Consider the following 10,426-nt stretch of genomic DNA (forward strand, 5'->3'; position numbering starts at 1 on the left):
AAAAGAGAAACATAAACAATACATTTCATTCCAATTCTAGTGGAGATCCTTTGCCTAGATAAAACTAAGTCGGCTCCATCTCATACCAAACCAACAAATTCTCAATCATATGTCAAATTTTCACCAAAATGGGACACTTTGCATAAGTGTTGTTATAGACATGACAAACTCTATCAACCACCATCAACTCTAGTCGCCGCAACCCTAGCTCTTTCAACAAAAAATTAGAAATAGAGCCACCAAACATCTCACATCCAATCTATAGCAGGTTACATTGCCTCTTCCCTCATCATCAATTATGGCATCGCCGACTAGGCCATCTGTGTACCCAAACTCAATCAATAATGTCTTCAAGAATTTCATCTTTACATTGATCTTTTAAGAGTTTACATTGTAATTCTTGTAGTTTTGCCAAAATTCATAAGCTGCCATTTTCTATATCTATCTCTTCAGCATTATTTTCTTTACAAATTATTCATATTGAAGTATGTGGTCCTGCCACAATCTTACAAATATTATGTTTTTTTAATGATAATTAGTTATGTTATTCATGAGTACTAACTTCATAATAAATCTGAAACCACTAAAAAATTCATAGAATTTAAATCTATGGCTAAATATTAATTCAATCATTTAACAAAATAACATTGCACATTGATGGAAGAGGTGAATACATGAATCAAACTCGTTGCACTATAATACAACAATGTGGCATTGTTCATCAACACATTTGTCCCCACATTCCCGAACAAAATGAAACTAATGAATGAAATCATCGTCTTCTCCTTGAAGCTATTTGCACTCTCCAAACTAATGCATCATTACCTTCACGAACCAAAAGCACCAAAAGCCTCCTTGCCTCTTTTCAATCCCTCACACTCCTCATTATCAATACAATCCCAACAAGACCAATTCTCTTCTACAACCCCACCTATCTGCCATCCACCTCCTGTTGGTCATTTGATGCAAACAAACCTTAAAGTTGTTAACGTAAAACCATGACAGATCCTTTGATCTCACTCATCAAATATAGTAGGATCCAACCTATTATACCTCAACTGCAAAACAACCACATTGGTGCAAAGCCATTTCAGCTGAATTCCAAGCATTACAAGCACAAGGCACATAGACCCTTATTCTCCCATCACCCCACCAAAATATTAAGTTTCAATTTCACTCTTCAAAATTTTTTAAAAGACTTGTTAATTCTACTACACCTTTAAGGGATCATCATAGTTGACTTCTTTTTAAAATTGTACTATCTCTTTGTAGAAATGTCTTCCCTCTATTCCTTAGTTTTGAAAACCATGAAAAGCTTTATTTAGTTTTTAATGAAAGAGAACATTTCAAAATAATTTTTCCAAAGCTCATTCATTTGTTCACTTTCACTCTCCACTTTTTTTTTTTTAAATTAGATAGCATATAGATATTGAAACGTCGCTAAAAACTTCTCTTAATCATGCACCAATCTTGACAAATATTATTCATTTGTTCACTTTCACTCTCCACTTTTTTTTTAAAAAAATTATATAGCATATAGATATTGAAACGTCGCTAAAAATTTCTCTTAATCGTGCACCAATCTTGACAAATATAATGATTGAAAGCTTAGAAAATTAAATTAAAAATTACCCGCATTAAAATTTATGATCAAATAATGAAGTGTCTAATTGAGTCAAATCAAATGGCTGAAAAATATTTCAACTTGATTCCAGGTGAGCCTAAACCATGCACTTAAAGCATGAAGAGAAGCTTTATAACATACTTTGGGAGAATAAATAATCTCTAAATCTAACAAACTTATAATCAAATCAAGTGTCTCAATAAGACGATTCTGACGAGCTTAAGATTACTTAATTCTAACATCATTAAAGTATTCAAATACTCATAAAATTACATTCGAGCAAAGGTATCATTTGGGGTCATTCGATAAAGTTATTTGAATCCATGTAGTTTTTACATAGAATAACTCTCTCAATGAAAGGGCATGTTGGCCTGGATGAGAAGACTGAAGGGAGTTCCAAGCTATTGAGGATTTATGAGCTCCACCATCACCAAATTCCAGAGCTCAGTCAAACCGTCGTCGCAGGACTAGCATTATCCAACAATCACAATCACTATTGTAGGAGCACTATAGTTGGCCACTGCCTCCATCGTCGCCATACTACCCTGGCCCAACCATCATCGTCGCCTTTGCTAGACCACTATCACTTGGTCGCCATCATCATTATTGCCCAGCCACTGTGTTGCCAAACCACCATCTCTGGGGCGCCACCATAATTGTCAGAACACTACGCCCGATCGTGTTCACCTCCATTGGTGTTGTTGTTGAGCCACCATCACTAAATTTCCGTCGTATTTGTGGTATACCACAACCATTAGACCAACAATGCTGAACTATTGCCACCACTAGATTATTGTTGCCCAGTTGAAGCCACAACCTTCACCATCCTCGGTTGATCATCGTTGCCCGATCACTATTGGTGTTCGACCAATATCGCCCAGCCAGCATGGCCATCATCATTAGATCACCACTGTCATCTTCAGACCACCTCTATCGTCATTTGACCACTGCCACTGTCTTGCCTTATTGGTTGACCATCGTTGAATCACCATCATATGGCCAACTTAGTTTCCTTTGTCATACATCACAGCCTTTGAACCATTGTCACCCAACAAACGCCTCTAACCCCCAACACAGTAGCATGGACACTGATGTTGTTGCAGTCACTGCCACGTTTGCTAGATCATCATCTTTCAGCCATTGTTTCCTCCAGAGCATCGTCGCCCGGTCTTTGTTGTTGTAAACCATCATCACTCAGCAGATGTTGAATGACACAACCATTATTACTGGACCATTGTTTCCCTACCGATGTAGTGATTTTTATTATCATAGTCAAACCGCTATTATCGTCATTAAATCATTGTCGCCCTCCATAACTATTATCGTATTACCATCGCCTATCTATTGTCGGACCACAGTCACGCGACCAATATCGTTGCCACTCAATCAACGCCACTACCACAAGACCATTAGACCTCCATTGTCAAATTATTGTCATCGGTTCACTGTCACTTGGTTATCATTTTTTTTTACTTTCGTTGGACCACTATTTTCTATTTGCCATCGCTGTCGGCAATGCAAAATTCAAATCTCCACCACGTCAGCTATCGTCATATATGAGACGCTATCACTTCCCCAACATTTTCTATCACTCTTCTAGTGGCAGTCAAGTTGGTAATTCCCACTCTTGTAATGTTATTTTCTGTTGTTTAAGCTTAAGCAAAATTTTATAACATACATCTGAATAGTTGAACCATTTTAATTAGGCTAGGCCCTATACTTTTTTCCTTTCGAATTTACCACATAAAAATCCCAAATGTCTCATTTATCAACCCTTTCTTTTATTTATGTATATGCTGGATGTTCGTACAATACTAAAATGCTGATATATGCCGCAAATTCTCTAACACTAATAACACTACAATTATAACATTATGCATTTCTTATAGGCAACAATCATTCTTTAGCAAATCAAACACTAGAGTTGTATTTTGAAGGTTTAGAAAGTTTTAGTTTGTATTAGAGTAAATTATAAATTAGGATGTTAGATATGTAAATTAAGAAGAATTGGGTGGTATGTATGTGCATTCTCCCATATAATAATAACTCTTAAACATGTCAATAACAAGCAATCAGATTGTGCCACCTACCATGACGTTTTGGTTGATAGAATTTCTAAGACCTCTGGGATCAGGTATTTGATATTCTTAGACATTAGATTCAGGATTCAAACTTTTTGGAGGTATGGAATTGGAAAAAATATTACATCAGTACTACGCACGTAGAGTAACGTGCGTACCCAATGAAATCACGCCACAATACCCCGCGCGACCCAGAAAAAAAAACGGCGCAGTAACACGGGGAATATTCTCCCCCGTGTTATTCATGTGTTAAGTGTTAGTTTTATTAATTACAATATGATTACTTAACCTTAGAAGTGAGAGTTGGTGCCTTGGGATTCGAGACCATTTATTTTTTCAACACATCCACAGTGGAAATTCTCATGCGCTCGTAGGGGTATCAAAAATTTACCCGACATGACAATTCGACCCAAATCCAACTTCAAAAATCAATGTTCCGATTGACTTGATAAATTTTTCGGGTGGATTTGGGTTGACCCACCAACCAAAAAATGACATGCAAACAATAAATTGAATCAAAATCGAGCTGACAACCCGGATTTGATCTGACATTGACTCAAAATTGACCCAATTTTGACCCAAATAGCTGTTATTCTTTAGGTTAAATAGGTTATACGAGTCGGATTCGGATTGGTGGGGTTGAAGGCAAGTTCAGGTTTGATTTTCTAACCCGTTTAATATTTAGGTCGGTTTTGGGTAAAGCTATTTCTGTTCGGGTCAATTTCTGGTCATACCCGAACCCAACCCGTGAATCCGATTTGACACCCCCTTCATACCCAAATGAGTGGTAAATATTGCAAAAAAATAAAATTTATAAATTTTTCCCTTCTCTAAAAAATTTCAAGAAAAAACTAATCACTGAAATGATAATCTCTACTCGTACTGCCTAAAATATATAATAAATTATATATGGATTTACATGCATACCACTCATTTCTTCTGTATTTACATATCTAACACCTCGATCACAATTCCACTTTTTCTTTTAAATTAAAATGGTGGTACTTTTTATGTGATATGAAAGATTTGGGTGGTATTAATGTAAAATAAAAATTAAAAATTAAACGTTAAATATGTGAATGCATAAGAATCGGGTGGTATGCATGTAAATGCCCCTGAATTTAGCTTGAATAGAAAAACTTTGTATGTTTTAAGACAGTTATATTATTTTTAGGGCTAATTATTTATTATTACAATAATCTTTTTTTTTTAAAAAAATTATTAGTTGATATAATTCTATTAAACATGATGAGTTTTGACTCTTAGACCGAAGTGAAATGGACCACTAAAATAGTTTATTTTTATGAAGAACATCCAAGGAGAAATTAATTTCACTTTCACTATCAAATTATCAATTTGTAGCTAAGATTATGCGGCCGCATGTCACAATGTCAATGTGTCAAATCCTTCGTAATGAGCATAAGCTTAACCGTCATTACTTTCCTTCGATGGTCTCAATCTGTGTTTATGCATATTTATGGAAAAGGAAAAGAGAAGCTCATGGAAGAGTGCATTGTTCTTGAGCTTACTGATTTTAACGATCTCACATGGAAGATTCAAAACCATATAATTATGTGTTTGTTCGTCATCTCAATGATCAGTACAGTAGAATAAAATTTCTTGTTCTCTAAAAGAGGCGAAAAAATATGGGAGGTTGCACGAGAAAATTATTACAGTATTAAGAATACCGCTGAATTATTTGAAATCAAAACTACATAATCTTCGTCAAGAAGAGCTAAGTGTCACCCAATATTTCAACACATCGACATAGTATTGGCTACAATTTGATATGCTTGAGAAATATGTATGAAAATGTCCACATGATATTATGATGTATAAAACCATTCTCAAGAACAAGCGAACTATCAAATTCCTAATGGGACTAACCAAGGAATTGGATAAGTGAGGGAAGAACTTCCATCTAATCGTGAAGCTTTTGTTGAAGTTAGAAGAAAAAAAAGTACAAAGAAGCTTATGATGAGTGGAAATGGGAGTTCACCAAATGCTGACAGCAAAGCTCTATTCTCTCATAATTCTTCTCATTCATTGAGGATCACACTAGAAACTCTTGATTATTCCTAATAAAGGAGAATTTTGAAACAACCCAAAATTTCAAACTTTCAATGACATGATTCAAACTCAATTCCAATGCAAATTTCAGATCCTCAAATCTGATAAAGCAAAAGAATATTTCAACACTATCCTTAGATCTAACTTTTGAAAAAATGAAATCATTCATGTGAATCATTTATTGATACCCCAAAGTAAAATGGGATAATTGAAAGAAAGAACGAGTATCTTCTTGAGATATCCTACTCAATTATGATTTCTCATGAAGTTCTAAAATTATTTTGGGGAGAAACAATTTTGACTACAACACACATTATCAATGGAATGCCTAGCCGAGTACTTAATTTCAAAACACAATTTCATCTCTTGATGGATATATACCCCACATCAAAGCTTTATTTTCTAGTATACCACTTAAAATGTTTGGGTATGTATCTCCAAATCAAACAAAACTCTATCCTAAATCCATCAAATATATTTTTTCTTTGGTATGCCTTCAACAAAAAGGGATATAAGTGCTACCCCCCTCTTAACATAAAATATTATAACATTATAACTCCATGGATGTCACATTTTTTTTTTTTCCACCGTCCCAATTCTAATGATCAGGGGCATAGTACAAACGAACATCAATTTTGGGATGCATTTAGTGGCACATACAACCTCACAACCGGTCCCTCCCGTCTACTCCCAAACACCACTGCAAGAAAATATCCTACTTAAGGATGTCCAAACCTGAAGTTCATAACAATGAACTTTGTGTATAAACAAAGATTAAGAAAAATCTTAAGCACGCGAAAGACAACTTGCAAAGACGGAACTATCAAGCCAAAAATCGAGCCCGCACTCACCAGGAATTTTAGGTGAGGAAGAGTCTAAAACTTACGAGTTATCTTCTTTCTCTTATGGTGCTAATGACAAACAAGGTTGTATTAAATATCTGATTCAGGAGTATGTATCTTATGAGAAAGTATCCTCATAATATAAAATTTTGTATCTACTCTTTGATGATATGCAGATTTCTAAATTCATTTATGAAACTCTTAAAAAATCAGGATGAAGGACAATAGATGAATAGGAGATTCAATCACTAAAGCATAGTATCACACAGACTCTTATTAAAATTCATTAAGATAAAAGGTCAATTGGATGCAAATGTGTAATCAACATCAAGTACAGAGTTGATATTGATATTGAGAGATTCAAAGCTAGACTCATAAAAAGTTTCACTTAAACCTATGAGATTGCTATTAGGAGACCTTTACACTAGTTGTCAAACTGAATATTATCAGAGTTCTCCTCTCAAGAGCAATTAATAAGAAATGGGGGCTGCATCAACTTGACATAAAAAAATGTCTTCCTGAATGGGACCTTAAAGAAGAAGTGTGCATGAAAAAACCACCAAGACTAGAAAATAATTCCAACAAACACCAAGTATGCAAATTCAGGACATCACTCTATTGTCTCAAGCAGTCACCGGAGGCGTGATTTGAAAGACTTGCTAAAACTATGAGATCCAATAAAAATTCTCAATGCCAAGTTGAGCATACACTGTTCATAAAACTCACTTGGTGAGATGAAATTATTGCACTAATAGTATATGTTGATAATATGATTCTTACTAATGATGATGATGAAAAAGATTCTTAAATCAAAAAAGTACTTACCACTAAGTTTGATATCAAAGACTTAAAAACCATGAGATATTTCCTAAGTTTAGAGGTAGCAAGGTCTAAGAAAAGCATTGCAAAAGCATTGCTATATCACAAAGAATATACATACTAAATTTGCTAAGACGACAGTGATGATTGGATACAAATCTATCCATACTCCAATTAATCCCAACAAGTTAATAGAGAAGAAGAAAGTATATTTGTGGATATAAGAAAATATCAAAGATTGATAGGAAAACTCATATACATGTCACATAGTAGGTCAGATATTTCATGTCATACCAGCATTGTGAGCCAACATACAAATAAGCCAAATGAAAAGCATTTGGAGATGGAGTACAAAATCTTGAAATTTCTTAAGAAGACTTTTGGTTATGGACCATTTGAGAGAACCAGAAACAGAGAGGTAGAAGGCAGCACTAATATAAGGTGGGTGGGGGAACTCACTAATAGAAGGCCAATCACAAGTTATTGCTCTTATGTGTGAAACAATTTGATCACATGGAGAAGCAAGAAGCAAGTTTTTGTCTCTAAAAGCATTACAGAATTAGGGTACAGGGCACTTGCCTTAAGAATCTGTGAAGGGATTTGGATTAAAAAATTATTGAGGAAATTGGGGTGCACCTTTGATAGGCAAATACAAATGTTTTGTGATAGTCAAATAGCTATCAGTATTGTCAAAAAATTTGTGCATCATGAAATGACAATATATTGAAATTGATACACTTTATCTCTAAAAAAAGTTAGTTGTGGAATAATACAGCTAAAACTACATCCCAACACACGAACAAGTTGATGTCTTAAAAAAAACTCTTCCGTTAAGCAATTTCTCAAAATATAATACCAAGCTTGGTTTCTAAAACATCTAAAACGAAGCTTGAGGGGAGTAGAAATATAGGAGAATTGGCCTCATTGAAAACAATTTAGAAATCTCTTTGATTAGTTTTATTTTCTTCCTACTTATATTTATTTCAGAGTTATTTCCTTTCCATGTTTAGGCTATGTATACTTGGTAAGATTGTAAATTAGGAGGGACGGATTTCCATATATATATATTTATTTATTTATTTTTATTTTTATTTTTTTTTTTTGAAAAGCACAAGGGCTGATTTTATTGAAATAGAAAGGATACATAAAAGGTTATATGAGAGGGCCTAAAAGAGGCACCCTACCCATACGATACCAAGTACAGTAATAACCCAACAAAAAGATATAAAAAAGAAATAAAATGTAAAACAAATTTAAAACATGCAGAAAACAAGTAGCTAGGGACGCGCCAGTTTAGTCTTGCCTCTTCCTCTAGTTTTAGGAGCGGAGTCAGATAACAAACTTTGAAGAGTCGTGTCATTGCCAAGAGTAATCAAAGTATCATCCATTAAGTTTCCAAGTTTGAGTGTGCCCCCAACCTTCTTCCGTAGAGAAGTGTAAACCTTTCATTCTTCATCTGAAGACAGGCTCATGCGATCATCGATCTGATTAGATATTAGAACCGCAGTAAAAGGAAAGACAGTTGTTGTCACTGCGATAGGTTCCAATGTATATAAAGTGTGAATAGTTACCTCTGTACCTAATGATTCATGAATAAGAGCTGTGGGGCTATCCTGATTTTCGGTTCGAACATTATTAGTTGTAGTATGGTCAGGAGAAGGGATCCGAGGGGCAGACACACTCCTGATTCCCTCCTCAAGTTGGTTGTCATCAGGTTTGTTGGGAGCACGTTCAGGCACTTGGAGTGCACTAAAATGCATTAACAGCATGTTCCTGCTTTTGACTAATGGTTCTCAACTCTGGGTGCAATCTGAAACATTTCTCATGTGGGTGTCCAAACATCTTGCAGTGCTTGCAGTAGTAAGGTTTTGTTCTATAATGATTTTTTGTCAATAACCCTTGTGAGCATATCCAACTAGACTTCTTCTACATCAGGTAGTGTAATATCTCTTTCAATCAAAATATTTGCAATAGAGGGTCTTGATAAATGAACTGTAGGTAAGTCTGTCTGCAAAGGTTTCCAATGATAGTCCCAATTGCATATAAGATAGGTGGGTCAAAGAATTGAAGTTTTAGTTCAGGTAATGAGAACCAGATAAGTGCAATTGGAGGTTCTTGACTGGGATCAAAATTAGGGGTCCATTTGAGCAATTTCATATGTTTGCCCTTGATTGCGATGAATTTCTTTGAGAAAATCCTCATGTAATCTTCTTCTATGCTCAGCTGTATCATAACATACCTTCCGTCGAAATGACTTGCCTGCCAATCCCCAATCAGTTTAAAATCTTTAAAAACCTTCCTGATAATCTCTATCTTATAGCAACCTAATTGGAACTTTCCAAATAGTATAAATTTGTATTTTCCTGCACTAGTTGAAATTTCAGCGTCGGAGAAAAAAATTGTTGGTTGGTCTGCCTTTTTCTCTACTTTTTTTATGAAATTGCAATCGTCATTTCCTGCAACAGAATCATGGTACATTTGAGGAAATATCGGACTATCTACGAGATGGAAAGAGAAGTTGTATTTGTGAAGCATTGTAGCATATGAGGGTTTGGCGGGATTATCATCAGCGACGGTGGCAGTGTAGTAAAACCCTGTGGCCATTAGCGTGCTTCACACAAGCACCGCAGCAAATGGCGCAACTGGTACGCGAGCAGTCAAGCTGAAACAACGGAGCAGTCAAGTAGGCTTGAGGAACCTACAGCGCGAAGCGCCGCAGAAGCGAGCCGTAGAAGACGCGATAGAAGAGAGCAGAAGACGGGATAGAAGAGAGCAGACGACGCAACATGCGAGCAGATTCGATGACGCGAACTCCTCCGCCAGCCAGAGTCGAAGATAAAGACAGAAAGAATCGAAACGACCGAGAGAAACATACGTCTGTTTCAAGCTAGGGTTCGCCATGAACGGAAACCCTAGCCAAGAAATTGAACGTAAAGCAAGAGAGTGAGTGAAAGATAGAAAGAGAGAGAGAGAGAGAGAGAGAGAGAGTA

This window comes from Phalaenopsis equestris, unplaced genomic scaffold (assembly GCF_001263595.1).
Source record: "Phalaenopsis equestris unplaced genomic scaffold, ASM126359v1 Scaffold000180, whole genome shotgun sequence".
NCBI classification, from domain to species: Eukaryota; Viridiplantae; Streptophyta; class Magnoliopsida; order Asparagales; family Orchidaceae; genus Phalaenopsis; species Phalaenopsis equestris.